This window comes from Etheostoma spectabile, chromosome 22 (genome assembly GCF_008692095.1).
Source record: "Etheostoma spectabile isolate EspeVRDwgs_2016 chromosome 22, UIUC_Espe_1.0, whole genome shotgun sequence".
In the NCBI taxonomy this organism is placed as follows: domain Eukaryota; kingdom Metazoa; phylum Chordata; class Actinopteri; order Perciformes; family Percidae; genus Etheostoma; species Etheostoma spectabile.
The window spans coordinates 3337281-3354332 of NC_045754.1; the positions used below are offsets into that span (position 1 = coordinate 3337281).

Below are 17052 nucleotides of genomic sequence, written 5' to 3' on the forward strand. Positions count from 1 at the left end.
ACAGGTGCACACACACATGCACACACACGCACGGACGGCCTTGTCCTTCACACGAGCACTGTCTCTGCAGAAGGAAGGGCATTAGAAGACGCGGGACAGATTGGTCTGATTGGATTTCACCGCGCTGCTTCTGCAGATGATGATAGCTACGACAACAAGCATTTTCAAAGTGTGTCATTATTGTTGTCATGTAACTACCTACAGTTTAAAGGTGGACTCCTGCCTGATCGAAAGGAATATGTAAATAGCGACTCTAGCGGGACTCGAACCCACAACCTTTGAATCACTTCTTGAGAGATTATTTAGTACTAGAAGTCCAAAGCACTGTCCATTGCGCCACAGAGCCTGCTTAAGTAATGATCCGCTGTCACTAAAAACAAAGCATTAAGATATTAATTCAACATGTAATACTTTTATTATCACTGCTTTCTTAGTACAGTTTAAAGGACCTATATGTAATATAATTTCTGTATGCCATTAATTCAAAGAAACGACCACAGAATGCCGTCTCATATTAGGGAAACATGCAGAGTTGAAATACTATTATAGTGGCTGTGTTTTGTGATGGAATGCAACATTTAAAGGACGACTCTGGTGGGACTCGAACCCACAACCTTTGAATCACTTCTTGAGAGATTATTTAGTACTAGAAGTCCAATGCGCTGTCCATTGTGCCACAGAGCCTGCTTGATTAATGATCCGCTATCACAAAAAACAAAGCATTAAGATATTAATTCAACATGTAATACTTTTATTATCACTGCTTTCTTAGAACAGTTTAAAGGACCTATATGTAATATAATTTTTGTAGGCCATTAATGCAAAGAAACGACCAGATATATAAGACCAGATAACATATAAGATATTAACACAGAGCCTGCTTGATTAATGATCCGCTATCACAAAAAACAAAGCATTAAGATATTAATTCAACATGTAATACTTTTATTATCACTGCTTTCTTAGTACAGTTTAAAGGACCTATATGTAATATAATTTCTGTAAGCCATTAATTCAAAGAAACGACCACAGAATGCCGTCTCATATTAGGGAAACATGCTGAGTTGAAATACTATGATAGTGGCTGTGTTTTGTGATGGAATGCAACATTTAAAGGACGACTCTGGTGGGACTCGAACCCACAACCTTTGAATCACTTCTTGAGAGATTATTTAGTACTAGAAGTCCAATGCGCTGTCCATTGCGCCACAGAGCCTGCTTGAGTAAAGCTCCGATGTCACAAAAACAAAGCATTAAGATATTAATTCAACATGTAATACTTTTATTATCACTGCTTTCTTAGAACAGTTTAAAGGACCTATATGTAATATAATTTTTGTAGGCCATTAATGCAAAGAAACGACCAGATATATAAGACCAGATAACATATAAGATATTAACACAGAGCCTGCTTGATTAATGATCCGCTATCACAAAACAAAGCATTAAGATATTAATTCAACCATGTATACTTTTGTTATCAACTGCTTTCTTAGAACAGTTTAAAGGACCTAAAATGTATCTGTTCTGTATGCCATTAATTCAAAGAAACGACCACAGAAGCCGTCTCATATTAGGGAAACATGCAGAGTTGAAATACTATGAAAGTGGCTGTTTTTTTGATGGAATGCAACATTTAAAGGACGACTCTGGTGGGACTCGAACCCACAACCTTTGAATCACTTCTTGAGAGATTATTTAGTACTAGAAGTCCAATGCGCTGTCCATTGTGCCACAGAGCCTGCTTGAGAAAAGCCCCTGATGTCACATAAAACAAAGCATTAAGATTTTAAATTTCCCAAACATGTATACTTTGATATCCACCGCTTTCTTAGAACAGTTTAAAGGACCTATATGTAATGAATTTCTGTTAGGCCATTAATTCAATAAACGACCACAGAATGCGTCTCATATTAGGGAAACATGCTGAGTTGAAATACTATGAAAGTGGCTGTTTTTTTTGATGGAATGCAACATTTAAAGGACGACTCTGGTGGGGCTCGAACCCACAACCTTTGAATCACTTCTTGAGAGATTATTCAGTACTAGAAGTCCAATGCGCTGTCCATTGCGCCACAGAGCCTACTTGATTAAAGATCCGCTATCACAAAAAAAAAAGCATTAAGATAATAATTCAACATGTAATACTTTTATTATCACGCTTTCTTACAGTTTAAAGGTGGTGATAGAATGCAAACAACGATTTACCTTGTCATAGGTGAATATCGACAGTTCAGTGGGTAAATAGGACATAAAAGCTTTAAATCCATTGACATGCCTTTCCCCTGAATATCTCACATTTTGAAACTGCCGCTGAAACGGGCGAATCTCAACAAAGCCAAAGATGACTCAGGATCTTAGAACCTGTAGCTTTGTCACGCCCCTTTGGGCGTATAAGGAGAACGGTCCAGCCCAACATTTACACCAGGCCACTGACCTGAGACCAGCTCTAATTTCAGCTAGCGTTAGGTCAAATTTGAGTCCGACTGAGAACGCGAACGGGCATGGCTGCAGTTTATAAGGAGATCCAGGGAACTTTTCCCCAAAGACAGTTTTCAAAATTCGGACAATTTAAAGCAGGATTTGCTACGCTGCGGTTGCTGTTCCGATTGTCTGGTCATCCCAACCACAAGCTGTAAGTATGATTTCATCGCAAAACATAAATTCCCGCAACGTACCGTAGCTAGCTAGGCTGAATGTTGTTGATAATGAAAATGGAAGGGGGCTAACGTTTCATTTTCCCCTTTCATTGAATAAATACCCGTGTTGTCATGTAGCTCATCTATATTAATTTGCATGTTTGTCCATTGGCGGGCTACTTTATTGTATTTCAGCAAGAAAATAACTGCGGAGAGAACCTGAAGTTTGGGTTTCGAGCTAGCGTTAAGCTGTAAGTTTTCTCAGTACTGCTATAGCATCCCGTAGCTTCGACAAAAAAGAAGGAAAAGTTATCTTTCAAGATATCGAGTAATCTGTGGAAAAAAGGTTGTTATAGACGGAATTATTGATTTTTCGTTTTTTTTTATTTCAGGCACACACAAGAAAGTCAGACACGAAAGATGCGCTGCTGAACGATTTCCAGTGTGGCTCTAGGAGGCACAATGTTTTAAGACAAAAACCCCCATATCTAAAGGTAACCTTTTATTATTCCCCACAAAACCCCGGGGCTTATGGGGTTTTTTGTAGCATGGATGGGAGGATTTAGCAGAGCATGTTATCTAATGTTACCATATGAGTGGGGATTTTACAAAAATGGGATACATTTTCCACAATTGTTTCTATTTCTGTAGGTAGAACTATTTTGGATTTAGATTTGGGCTGATCTCAATTTAATTGCATTTTTTTTTTGTTGGGGGAGGGGGTGAAAAAAAATTTGGACAAGGGGGGAGGAATGGTTTTTTTTAAAAAAAGGTATGACTTTAAAGCTAGACTGTTGTTGAAGATGCCTTTTGCAGGATGTCAGCCTATGACTTTGTCATTCAACAAAACAAGTCTTTAGAAAAAAGGCAAAAAGTGAAGGGGGGGCAAAATTTTTGCAGAAAATGGTTTGTTCGTGAAAGGGTGAGAATGGCAATAGCTAAAACATAGGCCAATTGCCGGCCACCAAATGTAACATTTCTGTTTTAAGTGGTCTAACTGTAAGGCATTTTTACCAAAACCCCGGTTAGAGTACAGCTTTTTCCAGGGGTTTTGAGGTTTAGCAAAATGTAAATCTGGAGTTAACGGGGGTATTTTGCTTTTTGTGGTAAAAGGAAAACGTTAGTTACAAAATTTTTTTTTTGTTTTAGGTTGATCTTCGCCCAAAGGAAGACAGCCCAGGGGGGAAAATAAAGTCCCGAAATTGTTCCCAAAGGCCAAAAGGGGGGGTTACACGTCAAAAAGGAAGACGGAGCCAAAATTGTAGTTTAAATTTTTTTTTTTTTACATAAAAAAAATAAAAAAGTGCATCAAAGGCCTAAACATAATTTTCACACACTCAAACAACAAATCTGAAGGTGCAAAGGTATAGGGGCTAAAATGATTTCACACACAACAGGTATGTCTTAGACCGGATGAGATTGGTGTTCGAGGAATCATCCATCCCCCTTCCTTATCTGGAAGCGTCCGGCAGATTTTACGGGCCCCAGGACCTGTGTGCTCAGCTCGACAGACACCCAAACCCGACATTTCTGCCCTGAAGCCTCCAGAAACTCCCTCCGTATACGCAGCACGACACAAGAGGGGATCACGACACGAAGACTTTCTACCAAGAAAAACCCAGCACCCGCTCACAAGTCCTATAGGCCATGTGTCTGCATTTCCTGCCAAGAGAAAAGGGTTGTAGTGGCAATACATTTTTTTTTTTTTTTTAGATTTCAGAGGGTAATGATGATGTTTTTTAAAATAAATAAAATTTTTTTTGTTGTTGATAAATACTGTGTTTTGTAATAAAAGCTGAACCAATAATCAAGGGTATTGTTATCGAACTGCTAACAGTGGTATCAATTGGCCCACCTTTCCCTCCCTTGATTTTCAACTGGCCATGGTCAACTCTGTAAATATTCATGCATTTTGCAAAGAATATATGAGGCACACGGGATGAAGGCCAGGATGGTCGACAGGTTTTCTCCCCATGAACCGGGTCATTCTTTTCTGACCCCGTAAAAAACAAAACAATGAGCTTGTTGTTATTTCATAATGTTGAATGAGCAGAAAGCATAAAGTAGCTTGAGTTAATGAATCTAGTTTTAGTCACCTGAGGTATTTATTGGCAACATATTTTCTCTCTCCTGGGGCATTTGTGCACAGTTTCCACAAGAACACCTGCCAAGGTAAGATGTATGCACCGTAGTTGTAATTTTACATATTACTACATGTTAAGAAGGTAATAATCTCAAAGTCAGATCTAATCAGCAGGATAGTACTTCCAAGATAACATTTGACCTACTGACACAGGCGAGAGTAGTAATAATGCTTTAGACGTAGCATACAAACAGAAATAGTAGTCTCCGGTCCAGCTAAATGGACGTCCTGTTGTAAGATAACATATCACTACTACGTGTTAAATAATTTACGTAACTCATAATCACAATCGAAGAGACTGTCGTTGTGAGCAGCTCTATGAACTAGACATCTTGACTGAAACTGCGAAAGTAGTAAAATATTTGTCCGTGTGCACATTAACTTATGTTGCTTATGATGCTAAAAACAAGGCTAATACAAAGTTATTCTTAGGCTACAACACTGACGTGTGAGTATTACACTAGTGTAACAACGGACGGCTAATGTTGGGTGTTGAAAATGCAAGTAAATGCTAAATGACCAAACTTACCAGTCTGAAGAGTCATTTCCAATCTACTGGCAAGTGGCTCCTCTACATCAGATCCTTCCTCTGATTCAGGCTCAAACAGATACCGTTCAACAGCTAAAGTCTCCATCTTCTTCTTCTGTTGCTCTGTCAGCAGCACCAAAGCTCGTTGCACAACAACCTATCAGCGCGCAGCTTATTTAAATATTCATGAGCAGACCATATAAGGCAGAACACCTCTCGTTTCAAGCAAGTTCAATTTAGCAGGGTGGTATGAGGGCCAAAAGAACAGCAAAAGCAACATTTTCAGCCCAACAAATGTTACATACCCTATCAGGAGACCTCAAGGAACAGCGTGATATACTCCATACAACCATTCTATCACCCCTTTAAAGGACCTCTATGTAATTTAATTTCTGTAGGCCATTAATTCAAAGAAACGACCACAGAATGCCGTCAGATATTAGGGAAACATGCTGAGTTGAAATACTATGAAAGTGGCTGTGTTTTGTGATCAAATGCAATATATAAAGGACGACTCTGGTGGGACTCGAACCCACAACCTTTGAATCACTTCTTGAGAGATATTTAGTACTAGAAGTCCAATGCGCTGTCCATTGCGCCACAGAGCCTGGTTGAATAATTCTCTGATGTCACAAAAAACAAAGCATTTTGATATTAATTCAACATGTAATACTTTTATTATCACTGCCTTCTTAGTACAGTTTAAAGGAACTATATGTAATATAATTTCTGTAAGCCATTAATGCAAAGAAACGACCACAGAATACCATCAGATATTAAGGAAACATGCTGAGTTGAAATACTATGAAAGTGGCTGTGTTTTTTGATGGAATGCAACATTTAAAGGACGACTCGGGTGGGACTCGAACCCACAACCTTTGAATCACTTCTTGAGAAATTATTTAGTACTAGAAGTCCAATGCGCTGTCCATTGCGCCACAGAGCCTGCTTGATTAGTGATCCGCTATCACAAAAAACAAAGCATTAAGATATTAATTCAACATGTAATACTTTTATTATCACTGCTTTCTTAGAACAGTTTAAAGGACCTATATGTAATATAATTTCTGTAGGCCATTAATTCAAAGAAACGACCACAGAATGCCGTCAGATATTAGGGAAACATGCTGAGTTGAAATACTATGATAGTGGCTGTGTTTTGTGATGGAATGCAATATTTAAAGGACGACTCTGGTGGGACTCGAACCCACAACCTTTGAATCACTTCTTGAGAGATTATTTAGTACTAGAAGTCCAATTGTGCCACAGAGCCTGCTTGATTAAAGATCCGCTATCACAAAAAACAAAGCATTAAGATATTATTTCAGCATGTAATACTTTTATTATCACTGCTTTCTTACAGTTTAAAGGACCTCTATGTAATATAATTTCTGTAAGCCATTTATGCAAAGAAACGACCACAGAATGCCGTCAGATATTAGGGAAACATGCTGAGTTGAAATACTATGATAGTGGCTCTGTTTTGTGATGGAATGCAACATTTAAAGGTCGACTCTGGTGGGACTCGAACCCACAACCTTTGAATCACTTCTTGAGAGATTATTTAGTACTAGAAGTCCAATGCGCTGTCCATTGTGCCACAGAGCCTGCTCGATTAAAGATCCGCTATCACAAAAAACAAAGCATTAAGATATTTATTCAACATGTAATACTTTTGTTATCACCGCTTTCTTAGAACAGTTTAAAGGACCTATATGTAATATAATTTCTGTAAGCCATTAATTCAAAGAAACGACCACAGAATGCCGTCTCATATTAGGGAAACATGCAGAGTTGAAAGTGGCTGTTTTTTTTGATGGAATGCAACATTTAAAGGACGACTCTGGTGGGACTCGAACCCACAACCTTTGAATCACTTCTTGAGAGATTATTTAGTACTAGAAGTCCAATGCGCTGTCCATTGTGCCACAGAGCCTGCTTGATTAAAGATCCGCTATCACAAAAAACAAAGCATTAAGATATTAATTCAACATGTAATACTTTTATTTTCACTGCTTTCTTACAGTTTAAAGGACGTCTATGTAATTTAATTTCTGTAGGCCATTAATTCAAAGAAACGACCACAGAATGCCGTCAGATATTAGGGAAACATGCTGGGTTGAAATACTATGGAAGTGGCTGTGTTTTGTGATGGAATGCAACATTTAAAGGACGACTCTGGTGGGACTCGAACCCACAACCTTTGAATCACTTCTTGGGAGATTATTTAGTACTAGAAGTCCAATGCGCTGTCCATTGCGCCACAGAGCCTGCTTGATTAAAGATCCGCTATCACAAAAAACAAAGCATTAAGATATTAATTCAACATGTAATACTTTTATTATCACTGCTTTCTTAGAACAGTTTAAAGGACCTATATGTAATTTAATTTCTGTAGGCCATTAATTCAAAGAAACGACCACAGAATGCCGTCAGATATTAGGGACACATGCTGAGTTGAAATACTATGAAAGTGGCTGTGTTTTGTGATCAAATGCAATATATAAAGGACCAATCTGGTGGGACTCGAACCCACAACCTTTGAATCACTTCTTGAGAGATATTTAGTACTAGAAGTCCAATGCGCTGTCCATTGCGCCACAGAGCCTGGTTGAATAATTCTCTGATGTCACAAAAAACAAAGCATTTTGATATTAATTCAACATGTAATACTTTTATTATCACTGCCTTCTTAGTACAGTTTAAAGGAACTATATGTAATATAATTTCTGTAAGCCATTAATGCAAAGAAACGACCACAGAATACCATCAGATATTAAGGAAACATGCTGAGTTGAAATACTATGAAAGTGGCTGTGTTTTTTGATGGAATGCAACATTTGAAGGGCGACTCCGGTGGGACTCGAACCCACAACCTTTGAATCACTTCTTGAGAGATAATTTAGTACTAGAAGTCCAATGCGCTGTCCATTGCGCCACAGAGCCTGCTTGATTAGTGATCCGCTATCACAAAATTAAAGCATTAAGATATTAATTCAACATGTAATACTTTTATTATCACTGCTTTCTTAGAACAGTTTAAAGGACCTATATGTAATATAATTTCTGTAGGCCATTAATTCAAAGAAACGACCACAGAATGCCGTCAGATATTAGGGAAACATGCTGGGTTGAAATACTATGGAAGTGGCTGTGTTTTGTGATGGAATGCAACATTTAAAGGACGACTCTGGTGGGACTCGAACCCACAACCTTTGAATCACTTCTTGAGAGATTATTTAGTACTAGAAGTCCAATGCGCTGTCCATTGCGCCACAGAGCCTGCTTGATTAAAGATCCGCTATCACAAAAAACAAAGCATTAAGATATTAATTCAACATGTAATACTTTTGTTATCACCGCTTTCTTAGAACAGTTTAAAGGACCTATATGTAATATAATTTCTGTAGGCCATTAATTCAAAGAAACGACCACAGAATACCGTCAGATATTAGGGAAACATGCTGAGTTGAAATACTATGGAAGTGGCTGTGTTTTGTGATGGAATGCAACATTTAAAGGACGACTCTGGTGGGACTCGAACCCACAACCTTTGAATCACTTCTTGAGAGATTATTTAGTACTAGAAGTCCAATGCGCTGTCCATTGCGCCACAGAGCCTGCTTGAGTAATGCTCCGATGTCACAAAAAACAAAGCATTAAAATATTAATTCAACACGTTATACTTTTGTTATCACCGCTTTCTTAGAACAGTTTAAAGGACCTATATGTAATATGATTTCTGTAGGCCATTAATTCAAAGAAACGACCACAGAATGCCGTCAGATATTAGGGAAACATGCTGAGTTGAAATACTATGATAGTGGCTCTGTTTTGTGATGGAATGCAACATTTAAAGGTCGACTCTGGTGGGACTCGAACCCACAACCTTTGAATCACTTCTTGAGAGATTATTTAGTACTAGAAGTCCAATGCGCTGTCCATTGTGCCACAGAGCCTGCTTGATTAAAGATCCGCTATCACAAAAAACAAAGCATTAAGATATTAATTCAACATGTAATACTTTTATTATCACTGCTTTCTTACAGTTTAAAGGACGTCTATGTAATTTAATTTCTGTAGGCCATTAATTCAAAGAAACGACCACAGAATGCCGTCAGATATTAGGGAAACATGCTGGGTTGAAATACTATGGAAGTGGCTGTGTTTTGTGATGGAATGCAACATTTAAAGGACGACTCTGGTGGGACTCGAACCCACAACCTTTGAATCACTTCTTGGGAGATTATTTAGTACTAGAAGTCCAATGCGCTGTCCATTGCGCCACAGAGCCTGCTTGAATAATTCTCTGATGTCACAAAAAACAAAGCATTTTGATATTAATTCAACATGTAATACTTTTGTTATCACTGCTTTCTTAGTACAGTTTAAAGGAACTAGATGTAATATAATTTCTGTAAGCCATTAATGCAAAGAAACTACCACAGAATACCATCAGATATTAAGGAAACATGCTGAGTTGAAATACTATGAAAGTGGCTGTGTTTTGTGATGGAATGCAACATTTGAAGGACGACTCTGGTGGGACTCGAACCCACAACCTTTGAAACACTTCTTGAGAGATTATTTAGTACTAGAAGTCCAATGCGCTGTCCATTGCGCCACAGAGCCTGCTTGATTAATGATCCGCTATACAAATAACAAAGCATTAAGATATTAATTCAACATGTAATACTTTTATTATCACTGCTTTCTTAGTACAGTTTAAAGGACCTATATGTAATATAATTTCTGTAAGCCATTAATGCAAAGAAACGACCACAGAATGCCGTCAGATTTTAGGGAAACATGCAGAGTTGAAATACTATGAAAGTGGCTGTGTTTTTGATGGAATGCAACATTTGAAGGACGACTCTGGTGGGACTCGAACCCACAACCTTTGAATCACTTCTTGAGAGATTATTTAGTACTAGAAGTCCAATGCGCTGTCCATTGCGCCACAGAGCCTGCTTGATTAGTGATCCGCTATCACAAAAAACAAAGCATTAAGATATTAATTCAACATGTAATGCTTTTATTATCAATGCTTTCTTAGTACAGTTTAAAGGAACTATATGTAATATAATTTCTGTAAGCCATTAATGCAAAGAAACGACCACAGAATACCATCAGATATTAAGGAAACATGCTGAGTTGAAATACTATGAAAGTGGCTGTGTTTTTTGATGGAATGCAACATTTGAAGGACGACTCTGGTGGGACTCGAACCCACAACCTTTGAATCACTTCTTGAGAGATTATTTAGTACTAGAAGTCCAATGCGCTGTCCATTGCGCCACAGAGCCTGCTTGATTAAAGATCCGCTATCACAAAAAACAAAGCATTAAGATATTAATTCAACATGTAATACTTTTGTTATCACCGCTTTCTTAGAACAGTTTAAAGGACCTATATGTAATATAATTTCTGTAGGCCATTAATTCAAAGAAACGACCACAGAATGCCGTCAGATATTAGGGAAACATGCTGGGTTGAAATACTATGGAAGTGGCTGTGTTTTGTGATGGAATGCAACATTTAAAGGACGACTCTGGTGGGACTCGAACCCACAACCTTTGAATCACTTCTTGAGAGATTATTTAGTACTAGAAGTCCAATGCGCTGTCCATTGCGCCACAGAGCCTGCTGGAGTAAGGCTCCGATGTCACAAAAAACAAAGCATTAAGATATTAATTCAACATGTAATACTTTTGTTATCACCGCTTTCTTAGAACAGTTTAAAGGACCTATATGTAATATAATTTCTGTAGGCCATTAATTCAAAGAAACGACCACAGAATGCCGTCAGATATTAGGGAAACATGCTGAGTTGAAATACTATGAAAGTGGCTGTGTTTTGTGATCAAATGCAATATTTAAAGGACGACTCTGGTGGGACTCGAACCCACAACCTTTGAATCACTTCTTGAGAGATATTTAGTACTAGAAGTCCAATGCGCTGTCCATTGCGCCACAGAGCCAGGTTGAATAATTCTCTGATGTCACAAAAAACAAAGCATTTTGATATTAATTCAACATGTAATACTTTTATTATCACTGCCTTCTTAGTACAGTTTAAAGGAACTATATGTAATATAATTTCTGTAAGCCATTAATGCAAAGAAACGACCACAGAATACCATCAGATATTAAGGAAACATGCTGAGTTGAAATACTATGAAAGTGGCTGTTTTTTGATGGAATGCAACATTTGAAGGGCGACTCCGGTGGGACTCGAACCCACAACCTTTGAATCACTTCTTGAGAGATAATTTAGTACTAGAAGTCCAATGCGCTGTCCATTGCGCCACAGAGCCTGCTTGATTAGTGATCCGCTATCACAAAAAACAAAGCATTAAGATATTAATTCAACATGTAATGCTTTTATTATCACTGCTTTCTTAGTACAGTTTAAAGGACCTATATGTAATATAATTTCTGTAAGCCATTAATGCAAAGAAACGACCACAGAATGCCGTCTGATTTTAGGGAAACATGCAGAGTTGAAATACTATGAAAGTGGCTGTGTTTTTTGATGGAATGCAACATTTGAAGGACGACTCTGGTGGGATTCGAACCCACAACCTTTGAATCACTTCTTGAGAGATTATTTAGTACTAGAAGTCCAATGCGCTGTCCATTGCGCCACAGAGCCTGCTTGATTAGTGATCCGCTATCACAAAAAACAAAGCATTAAGATATTAATTCAACATGTAATACTTTTATTATCAATGCCTTCTTAGTACAGTTTAAAGGAACTATATGTAATATAATTTCTGTAAGCCATTAATGCAAAGAAACGACCACAGAATACCTTCAGATATTAAGGAAACATGCTGAGTTGAAATACTATGAAAGTGGCTGTTTTTTGATGGAATGCAACATTTGAAGGACGACTCTGGTGGGACTCGAACCCACAACCTTTGAATCACTTCTTGAGAGATTATTTAGTACTAGAAGTCCAATGCGCTGTCCATTGCGCCACAGAGCCTGCTTGATTAAAGATCCGCTATCACAAAAAACAAAGCATTAAGATATTAATTCAACATGTAATACTTTTGTTATCACCGCTTTCTTAGAACAGTTTAAAGGACCTATATGTAATATAATTTCTGTAGGCCATTAATTCAAAGAAACGACCACAGAATGCCGTCAGATATTAGGGAAACATGCTGGGTTGAAATACTATGGAAGTGGCTGTGTTTTGTGATGGAATGCAACATTTAAAGGACGACTCTGGTGGACTCGAACCCACAACCTTTGAATCACTTCTTGAGAGATTATTTAGTACTAGAAGTCCAATGCGCTGTCCATTGCGCCACAGAGCCTGCTGGAGTAAGGCTCCGATGTCACAAAAAACAAAGCATTAAGATATTAATTCAACATGTAATACTTTTGTTATCACCGCTTTCTTAGAACAGTTTAATGGACCTATATGTAATATAATTTCTGTAGGCCATTAATTCAAAGAAACGACCACAGAATGCCGTCAGATATTAGGGAAACATGCTGGGTTGAAATACTATGAAAGTGGCTGTGTTTTGTGATCAAATGCAATATATAAAGGACGAATCTGGTGGGACTCGAACCCACAACCTTTGAATCACTTCTTGAGAGATATTTAGTACTAGAAGTCCAATGCGCTGTCCATTGCGCCACAGAGCCAGGTTGAATAATTCTCTGATGTCACAAAAAACAAAGCATTTTGATATTAATTCAACATGTAATACTTTTATTATCACTGCCTTCTTAGTACAGTTTAAAGGAACTATATGTAATATAATTTCTGTAAGCCATTAATGCAAAGAAACGACCACAGAATACCATCAGATATTAAGGAAACATGCTGAGTTGAAATACTATGAAAGTGGCTGTTTTTTGATGGAATGCAACATTTGAAGGGCGACTCCGGTGGGACTCGAACCCACAACCTTTGAATCACTTCTTGAGAGATAATTTAGTACTAGAAGTCCAATGCGCTGTCCATTGCGCCACAGAGCCTGCTTGATTAGTGATCCGCTATCACAAAATTAAAGCATTAAGATATTAATTCAACATGTAATACTTTTATTATCACTGCTTTCTTAGAACAGTTTAAAGGACCTATATGTAATATAATTTCTGTAGGCCATTAATTCAAAGAAACGACCACAGAATGCCGTCAGATATTAGGGAAACATGCTGGGTTGAAATACTATGGAAGTGGCTGTGTTTTGTGATGGAATGCAACATTTAAAGGACGACTCTGGTGGGACTCGAACCCACAACCTTTGAATCACTTCTTGAGAGATTATTTAGTACTAGAAGTCCAATGCGCTGTCCATTGCGCCACAGAGCCTGCTTGATAAAGATCCGCTATCACAAAAAACAAAGCATTAAGATATTAATTCAACATGTAATACTTTTGTTATCACCGCTTTCTTAGAACAGTTTAAAGGACCTATATGTAATATAATTTCTGTAGGCCATTAATTCAAAGAAACGACCACAGAATGCCGTCAGATATTAGGGAAACATGCTGAGTTGAAATACTATGAAAGTGGCTGTGTTTTGTGATGGAATGCAACATTTAAAGGACGACTCTGGTGGGACTCGAACCCACAACCTTTGAATCACTTCTTGAGAGATTATTTAGTACTAGAAGTCCAATGCGCTGTCCATTGCGCCACAGAGCCTGCTTGAGTAATGCTCCGATGTCACAAAAAACAAAGCATTAAGATATTAATTCAACATGTAATACTTTTGTTATCACCGCTTTCTTAGAACAGTTTAAAGGACCTATATGTAATATAATTTCTGTAGGCCATTAATTCAAAGAAACGACCACAGAATGCCGTCAGATATTAGGGAAACATGCTGAGTTGAAATACTATGATAGTGGCTGTGTTTTGTGATGGAATGCAACATTTAAAGGACGACTCTGGTGGGACTCGAACCCACAACCTTTGAATCACTTCTTGAGAGATTATTTAGTACTAGAAGTCCAATGCGCTGTCCATTGTGCCACAGAGCCTGCTTGATTAAAGATCCGCTATCACAAAAAACAAAGCATTAAGATATTAATTCAACATGTAATACTTTTATTATCACTGCTTTCTTACAGTTTAAAGGACCTCTATGTAATTTAATTTCTGTAGGCCATTAATTCAAAGAAACGACCACAGAATGCCGTCAGATATTAGGGAAACATGCTGGGTTGAAATACTATGGAAGTGGCTGTGTTTTGTGATGGAATGCAACATTTAAAGGACGACTCTGGTGGGACTCGAACCCACAACCTTTGAATCACTTCTTGGGAGATTATTTAGTACTAGAAGTCCAATGCGCTGTCCATTGCGCCACAGAGCCTGCTTGAATAATTCTCTGATGTCACAAAAAACAAAGCATTTTGATATTAATTCAACATGTAATACTTTTGTTATCACTGCTTTCTTAGTACAGTTTAAAGGAACTAGATGTAATATAATTTCTGTAAGCCATTAATGCAAAGAAACTACCACAGAATACCATCAGATATTAAGGAAACATGCTGAGTTGAAATACTATGAAAGTGGCTGTGTTTTGTGATGGAATGCAACATTTGAAGGACGACTCTGGTGGAACTCGAACCCACAACCTTTGAAACACTTCTTGAGAGATTATTTAGTACTAGAAGTCCAATGCGCTGTCCATTGCGCCACAGAGCCTGCTTGATTAATGATCCGCTATTACAAATAACAAAGCATTAAGATATTAATTCAACATGTAATACTTTTATTATCACTGCTTTCTTAGTACAGTTTAAAGGACCTATATGTAATATAATTTCTGTAAGCCATTAATGCAAAGAAACGACCACAGAATGCCGTCTGATTTTAGGGAAACATGCAGAGTTGAAATACTATGAAAGTGGCTGTGTTTTTTGATGGAATGCAACATTTGAAGGACGACTCTGGTGGGATTCGAACCCACAACCTTTGAATCACTTCTTGAGAGATTATTTAGTACTAGAAGTCCAATGCGCTGTCCATTGCGCCACAGAGCCTGCTTGATTAGTGATCCGCTATCACAAAAAACAAAGCATTAAGATATTAATTCAACATGTAATGCTTTTATTATCAATGCCTTCTTAGTACAGTTTAAAGGAACTATATGTAATATAATTTCTGTAAGCCATTAATGCAAAGAAACGACCACAGAATACCTTCAGATATTAAGGAAACATGCTGAGTTGAAATACTATGAAAGTGGCTGTGTTTTTTGATGGAATGCAACATTTGAAGGACGACTCTGGTGGGACTCGAACCCACAACCTTTGAATCACTTCTTGAGAGATTATTTAGTACTAGAAGTCCAATGCGCTGTCCATTGCGCCACAGAGCCTGCTTGATTAAAGATCCGCTATCACAAAAAACAAAGCATTAAGATATTAATTCAACATGTAATACTTTTGTTATCACCGCTTTCTTAGAACAGTTTAAAGGACCTATATGTAATATAATTTCTGTAGGCCATTAATTCAAAGAAACGACCACAGAATGCCGTCAGATATTAGGGAAACATGCTGGGTTGAAATACTATGGAAGTGGCTGTGTTTTGTGATGGAATGCAACATTTAAAGGACGACTCTGGTGGAACTCGAACCCACAACCTTTGAATCACTTCTTGAGAGATTATTTAGTACTAGAAGTCCAATGCGCTGTCCATTGCGCCACAGAGCCTGCTGGAGTAAGGCTCCGATGTCACAAAAAACAAAGCATTAAGATATTAATTCAACATGTAATACTTTTGTTATCACCGCTTTCTTAGAACAGTTTAATGGACCTATATGTAATATAATTTCTGTAGGCCATTAATTCAAAGAAACGACCACAGAATGCCGTCAGATATTAGGGAAACATGCTGGGTTGAAATACTATGAAAGTGGCTGTGTTTTGTGATCAAATGCAATATATAAAGGACGAATCTGGTGGGACTCGAACCCACAACCTTTGAATCACTTCTTGAGAGATATTTAGTACTAGAAGTCCAATGCGCTGTCCATTGCGCCACAGAGCCAGGTTGAATAATTCTCTGATGTCACAAAAAACAAAGCATTTTGATATTAATTCAACATGTAATACTTTTATTATCACTGCCTTCTTAGTACAGTTTAAAGGAACTATATGTAATATAATTTCTGTAAGCCATTAATGCAAAGAAACGACCACAGAATACCATCAGATATAAGGAAACATGCTGAGTTGAAATACTATGAAAGTGGCTGTTTTTTGATGGAATGCAACATTTGAAGGGCGACTCCGGTGGGACTCGAACCCACAACCTTTGAATCACTTCTTGAGAGATAATTTAGTACTAGAAGTCCAATGCGCTGTCCATTGCGCCACAGAGCCTGCTTGATTAGTGATCCGCTATCACAAAAACAAAGCATTAAGATATAATTCAACATGTAATACTTTTATTATCACTGCTTTCTTAGAACAGTTTAAAGGACCTATATGTAATATAATTTCTGTAGGCCATTAATTCAAAGAAACGACCACAGAATGCCGTCAGATATTAGGGAAACATGCTGGGTTGAAATACTATGGAAGTGGCTGTGTTTGTGATGGAATGCAACATTTAAGGACGACTCTGGTGGGACTCGAACCCACAACCTTTGAATCACTTCTTGAGAGATTATTTAGTACTAGAAGTCCAATGCGCTGTCCATTGCGCCACAGAGCCTGCTTGAGTAAAGATCCGCTATCACAAAAAACAAA

At 37.8% G+C, this 17052-nt stretch overlaps 37 non-coding genes across 37 annotated transcripts; all 37 read right to left on the reverse strand.

Moving 5' to 3' along the window:
- Positions 1-248: 248 nt before the first annotated feature.
- On the reverse strand, positions 249-346 carry trnar-ucu (transfer RNA arginine (anticodon UCU)). The gene is made up of 2 exons: positions 310-346; positions 249-284 (listed from the first exon to the last, which is right to left on the reverse strand). It is a non-coding gene; the product is annotated as a tRNA-Arg (tRNA).
- A 240-nt stretch (positions 347-586) lies between these two features.
- Positions 587-684, reverse strand: trnar-ucu (transfer RNA arginine (anticodon UCU)). Its single transcript has 2 exons — positions 648-684; positions 587-622 (listed from the first exon to the last, which is right to left on the reverse strand). It is a non-coding gene; the product is annotated as a tRNA-Arg (tRNA).
- Positions 685-1118: 434 nt separating this feature from the next.
- Positions 1119-1216, reverse strand: trnar-ucu (transfer RNA arginine (anticodon UCU)). The gene is made up of 2 exons: positions 1180-1216; positions 1119-1154 (listed from the first exon to the last, which is right to left on the reverse strand). It is a non-coding gene; the product is annotated as a tRNA-Arg (tRNA).
- Positions 1217-1644: 428 nt separating this feature from the next.
- On the reverse strand, positions 1645-1742 carry trnar-ucu (transfer RNA arginine (anticodon UCU)). The gene is made up of 2 exons: positions 1706-1742; positions 1645-1680 (listed from the first exon to the last, which is right to left on the reverse strand). It is a non-coding gene; the product is annotated as a tRNA-Arg (tRNA).
- Positions 1743-1985: 243 nt separating this feature from the next.
- Positions 1986-2083, reverse strand: trnar-ucu (transfer RNA arginine (anticodon UCU)). The gene is made up of 2 exons: positions 2047-2083; positions 1986-2021 (listed from the first exon to the last, which is right to left on the reverse strand). It is a non-coding gene; the product is annotated as a tRNA-Arg (tRNA).
- Positions 2084-5822: 3739 nt separating this feature from the next.
- Positions 5823-5919, reverse strand: trnar-ucu (transfer RNA arginine (anticodon UCU)). Its single transcript has 2 exons — positions 5883-5919; positions 5823-5858 (listed from the first exon to the last, which is right to left on the reverse strand). It is a non-coding gene; the product is annotated as a tRNA-Arg (tRNA).
- A 240-nt stretch (positions 5920-6159) lies between these two features.
- trnar-ucu (transfer RNA arginine (anticodon UCU)) lies at positions 6160-6257 on the reverse strand. The gene is made up of 2 exons: positions 6221-6257; positions 6160-6195 (listed from the first exon to the last, which is right to left on the reverse strand). It is a non-coding gene; the product is annotated as a tRNA-Arg (tRNA).
- A 564-nt stretch (positions 6258-6821) lies between these two features.
- Positions 6822-6919, reverse strand: trnar-ucu (transfer RNA arginine (anticodon UCU)). Its single transcript has 2 exons — positions 6883-6919; positions 6822-6857 (listed from the first exon to the last, which is right to left on the reverse strand). It is a non-coding gene; the product is annotated as a tRNA-Arg (tRNA).
- Positions 6920-7149: 230 nt separating this feature from the next.
- Positions 7150-7247, reverse strand: trnar-ucu (transfer RNA arginine (anticodon UCU)). Its single transcript has 2 exons — positions 7211-7247; positions 7150-7185 (listed from the first exon to the last, which is right to left on the reverse strand). It is a non-coding gene; the product is annotated as a tRNA-Arg (tRNA).
- Positions 7248-7484: 237 nt separating this feature from the next.
- On the reverse strand, positions 7485-7582 carry trnar-ucu (transfer RNA arginine (anticodon UCU)). The gene is made up of 2 exons: positions 7546-7582; positions 7485-7520 (listed from the first exon to the last, which is right to left on the reverse strand). It is a non-coding gene; the product is annotated as a tRNA-Arg (tRNA).
- A 577-nt stretch (positions 7583-8159) lies between these two features.
- trnar-ucu (transfer RNA arginine (anticodon UCU)) lies at positions 8160-8257 on the reverse strand. The gene is made up of 2 exons: positions 8221-8257; positions 8160-8195 (listed from the first exon to the last, which is right to left on the reverse strand). It is a non-coding gene; the product is annotated as a tRNA-Arg (tRNA).
- A 239-nt stretch (positions 8258-8496) lies between these two features.
- Positions 8497-8594, reverse strand: trnar-ucu (transfer RNA arginine (anticodon UCU)). The gene is made up of 2 exons: positions 8558-8594; positions 8497-8532 (listed from the first exon to the last, which is right to left on the reverse strand). It is a non-coding gene; the product is annotated as a tRNA-Arg (tRNA).
- A 240-nt stretch (positions 8595-8834) lies between these two features.
- On the reverse strand, positions 8835-8932 carry trnar-ucu (transfer RNA arginine (anticodon UCU)). Its single transcript has 2 exons — positions 8896-8932; positions 8835-8870 (listed from the first exon to the last, which is right to left on the reverse strand). It is a non-coding gene; the product is annotated as a tRNA-Arg (tRNA).
- A 240-nt stretch (positions 8933-9172) lies between these two features.
- trnar-ucu (transfer RNA arginine (anticodon UCU)) lies at positions 9173-9270 on the reverse strand. Its single transcript has 2 exons — positions 9234-9270; positions 9173-9208 (listed from the first exon to the last, which is right to left on the reverse strand). It is a non-coding gene; the product is annotated as a tRNA-Arg (tRNA).
- A 237-nt stretch (positions 9271-9507) lies between these two features.
- Positions 9508-9605, reverse strand: trnar-ucu (transfer RNA arginine (anticodon UCU)). The gene is made up of 2 exons: positions 9569-9605; positions 9508-9543 (listed from the first exon to the last, which is right to left on the reverse strand). It is a non-coding gene; the product is annotated as a tRNA-Arg (tRNA).
- A 240-nt stretch (positions 9606-9845) lies between these two features.
- On the reverse strand, positions 9846-9943 carry trnar-ucu (transfer RNA arginine (anticodon UCU)). Its single transcript has 2 exons — positions 9907-9943; positions 9846-9881 (listed from the first exon to the last, which is right to left on the reverse strand). It is a non-coding gene; the product is annotated as a tRNA-Arg (tRNA).
- A 238-nt stretch (positions 9944-10181) lies between these two features.
- trnar-ucu (transfer RNA arginine (anticodon UCU)) lies at positions 10182-10279 on the reverse strand. Its single transcript has 2 exons — positions 10243-10279; positions 10182-10217 (listed from the first exon to the last, which is right to left on the reverse strand). It is a non-coding gene; the product is annotated as a tRNA-Arg (tRNA).
- Positions 10280-10519: 240 nt separating this feature from the next.
- On the reverse strand, positions 10520-10617 carry trnar-ucu (transfer RNA arginine (anticodon UCU)). Its single transcript has 2 exons — positions 10581-10617; positions 10520-10555 (listed from the first exon to the last, which is right to left on the reverse strand). It is a non-coding gene; the product is annotated as a tRNA-Arg (tRNA).
- Positions 10618-10857: 240 nt separating this feature from the next.
- trnar-ucu (transfer RNA arginine (anticodon UCU)) lies at positions 10858-10955 on the reverse strand. The gene is made up of 2 exons: positions 10919-10955; positions 10858-10893 (listed from the first exon to the last, which is right to left on the reverse strand). It is a non-coding gene; the product is annotated as a tRNA-Arg (tRNA).
- A 240-nt stretch (positions 10956-11195) lies between these two features.
- On the reverse strand, positions 11196-11292 carry trnar-ucu (transfer RNA arginine (anticodon UCU)). Its single transcript has 2 exons — positions 11256-11292; positions 11196-11231 (listed from the first exon to the last, which is right to left on the reverse strand). It is a non-coding gene; the product is annotated as a tRNA-Arg (tRNA).
- Positions 11293-11530: 238 nt separating this feature from the next.
- Positions 11531-11628, reverse strand: trnar-ucu (transfer RNA arginine (anticodon UCU)). The gene is made up of 2 exons: positions 11592-11628; positions 11531-11566 (listed from the first exon to the last, which is right to left on the reverse strand). It is a non-coding gene; the product is annotated as a tRNA-Arg (tRNA).
- Positions 11629-11868: 240 nt separating this feature from the next.
- trnar-ucu (transfer RNA arginine (anticodon UCU)) lies at positions 11869-11966 on the reverse strand. The gene is made up of 2 exons: positions 11930-11966; positions 11869-11904 (listed from the first exon to the last, which is right to left on the reverse strand). It is a non-coding gene; the product is annotated as a tRNA-Arg (tRNA).
- A 238-nt stretch (positions 11967-12204) lies between these two features.
- Positions 12205-12302, reverse strand: trnar-ucu (transfer RNA arginine (anticodon UCU)). Its single transcript has 2 exons — positions 12266-12302; positions 12205-12240 (listed from the first exon to the last, which is right to left on the reverse strand). It is a non-coding gene; the product is annotated as a tRNA-Arg (tRNA).
- Positions 12303-12542: 240 nt separating this feature from the next.
- On the reverse strand, positions 12543-12639 carry trnar-ucu (transfer RNA arginine (anticodon UCU)). Its single transcript has 2 exons — positions 12603-12639; positions 12543-12577 (listed from the first exon to the last, which is right to left on the reverse strand). It is a non-coding gene; the product is annotated as a tRNA-Arg (tRNA).
- A 240-nt stretch (positions 12640-12879) lies between these two features.
- On the reverse strand, positions 12880-12976 carry trnar-ucu (transfer RNA arginine (anticodon UCU)). Its single transcript has 2 exons — positions 12940-12976; positions 12880-12915 (listed from the first exon to the last, which is right to left on the reverse strand). It is a non-coding gene; the product is annotated as a tRNA-Arg (tRNA).
- A 238-nt stretch (positions 12977-13214) lies between these two features.
- On the reverse strand, positions 13215-13312 carry trnar-ucu (transfer RNA arginine (anticodon UCU)). Its single transcript has 2 exons — positions 13276-13312; positions 13215-13250 (listed from the first exon to the last, which is right to left on the reverse strand). It is a non-coding gene; the product is annotated as a tRNA-Arg (tRNA).
- Positions 13313-13551: 239 nt separating this feature from the next.
- On the reverse strand, positions 13552-13649 carry trnar-ucu (transfer RNA arginine (anticodon UCU)). Its single transcript has 2 exons — positions 13613-13649; positions 13552-13587 (listed from the first exon to the last, which is right to left on the reverse strand). It is a non-coding gene; the product is annotated as a tRNA-Arg (tRNA).
- Positions 13650-13888: 239 nt separating this feature from the next.
- On the reverse strand, positions 13889-13986 carry trnar-ucu (transfer RNA arginine (anticodon UCU)). Its single transcript has 2 exons — positions 13950-13986; positions 13889-13924 (listed from the first exon to the last, which is right to left on the reverse strand). It is a non-coding gene; the product is annotated as a tRNA-Arg (tRNA).
- A 240-nt stretch (positions 13987-14226) lies between these two features.
- trnar-ucu (transfer RNA arginine (anticodon UCU)) lies at positions 14227-14324 on the reverse strand. The gene is made up of 2 exons: positions 14288-14324; positions 14227-14262 (listed from the first exon to the last, which is right to left on the reverse strand). It is a non-coding gene; the product is annotated as a tRNA-Arg (tRNA).
- A 237-nt stretch (positions 14325-14561) lies between these two features.
- Positions 14562-14659, reverse strand: trnar-ucu (transfer RNA arginine (anticodon UCU)). The gene is made up of 2 exons: positions 14623-14659; positions 14562-14597 (listed from the first exon to the last, which is right to left on the reverse strand). It is a non-coding gene; the product is annotated as a tRNA-Arg (tRNA).
- A 240-nt stretch (positions 14660-14899) lies between these two features.
- Positions 14900-14997, reverse strand: trnar-ucu (transfer RNA arginine (anticodon UCU)). Its single transcript has 2 exons — positions 14961-14997; positions 14900-14935 (listed from the first exon to the last, which is right to left on the reverse strand). It is a non-coding gene; the product is annotated as a tRNA-Arg (tRNA).
- A 240-nt stretch (positions 14998-15237) lies between these two features.
- On the reverse strand, positions 15238-15335 carry trnar-ucu (transfer RNA arginine (anticodon UCU)). Its single transcript has 2 exons — positions 15299-15335; positions 15238-15273 (listed from the first exon to the last, which is right to left on the reverse strand). It is a non-coding gene; the product is annotated as a tRNA-Arg (tRNA).
- Positions 15336-15575: 240 nt separating this feature from the next.
- Positions 15576-15673, reverse strand: trnar-ucu (transfer RNA arginine (anticodon UCU)). Its single transcript has 2 exons — positions 15637-15673; positions 15576-15611 (listed from the first exon to the last, which is right to left on the reverse strand). It is a non-coding gene; the product is annotated as a tRNA-Arg (tRNA).
- Positions 15674-15913: 240 nt separating this feature from the next.
- On the reverse strand, positions 15914-16011 carry trnar-ucu (transfer RNA arginine (anticodon UCU)). Its single transcript has 2 exons — positions 15975-16011; positions 15914-15949 (listed from the first exon to the last, which is right to left on the reverse strand). It is a non-coding gene; the product is annotated as a tRNA-Arg (tRNA).
- Positions 16012-16251: 240 nt separating this feature from the next.
- trnar-ucu (transfer RNA arginine (anticodon UCU)) lies at positions 16252-16348 on the reverse strand. The gene is made up of 2 exons: positions 16312-16348; positions 16252-16287 (listed from the first exon to the last, which is right to left on the reverse strand). It is a non-coding gene; the product is annotated as a tRNA-Arg (tRNA).
- Positions 16349-16585: 237 nt separating this feature from the next.
- On the reverse strand, positions 16586-16683 carry trnar-ucu (transfer RNA arginine (anticodon UCU)). The gene is made up of 2 exons: positions 16647-16683; positions 16586-16621 (listed from the first exon to the last, which is right to left on the reverse strand). It is a non-coding gene; the product is annotated as a tRNA-Arg (tRNA).
- A 236-nt stretch (positions 16684-16919) lies between these two features.
- On the reverse strand, positions 16920-17017 carry trnar-ucu (transfer RNA arginine (anticodon UCU)). The gene is made up of 2 exons: positions 16981-17017; positions 16920-16955 (listed from the first exon to the last, which is right to left on the reverse strand). It is a non-coding gene; the product is annotated as a tRNA-Arg (tRNA).
- Positions 17018-17052: the final 35 nt, after the last annotated feature.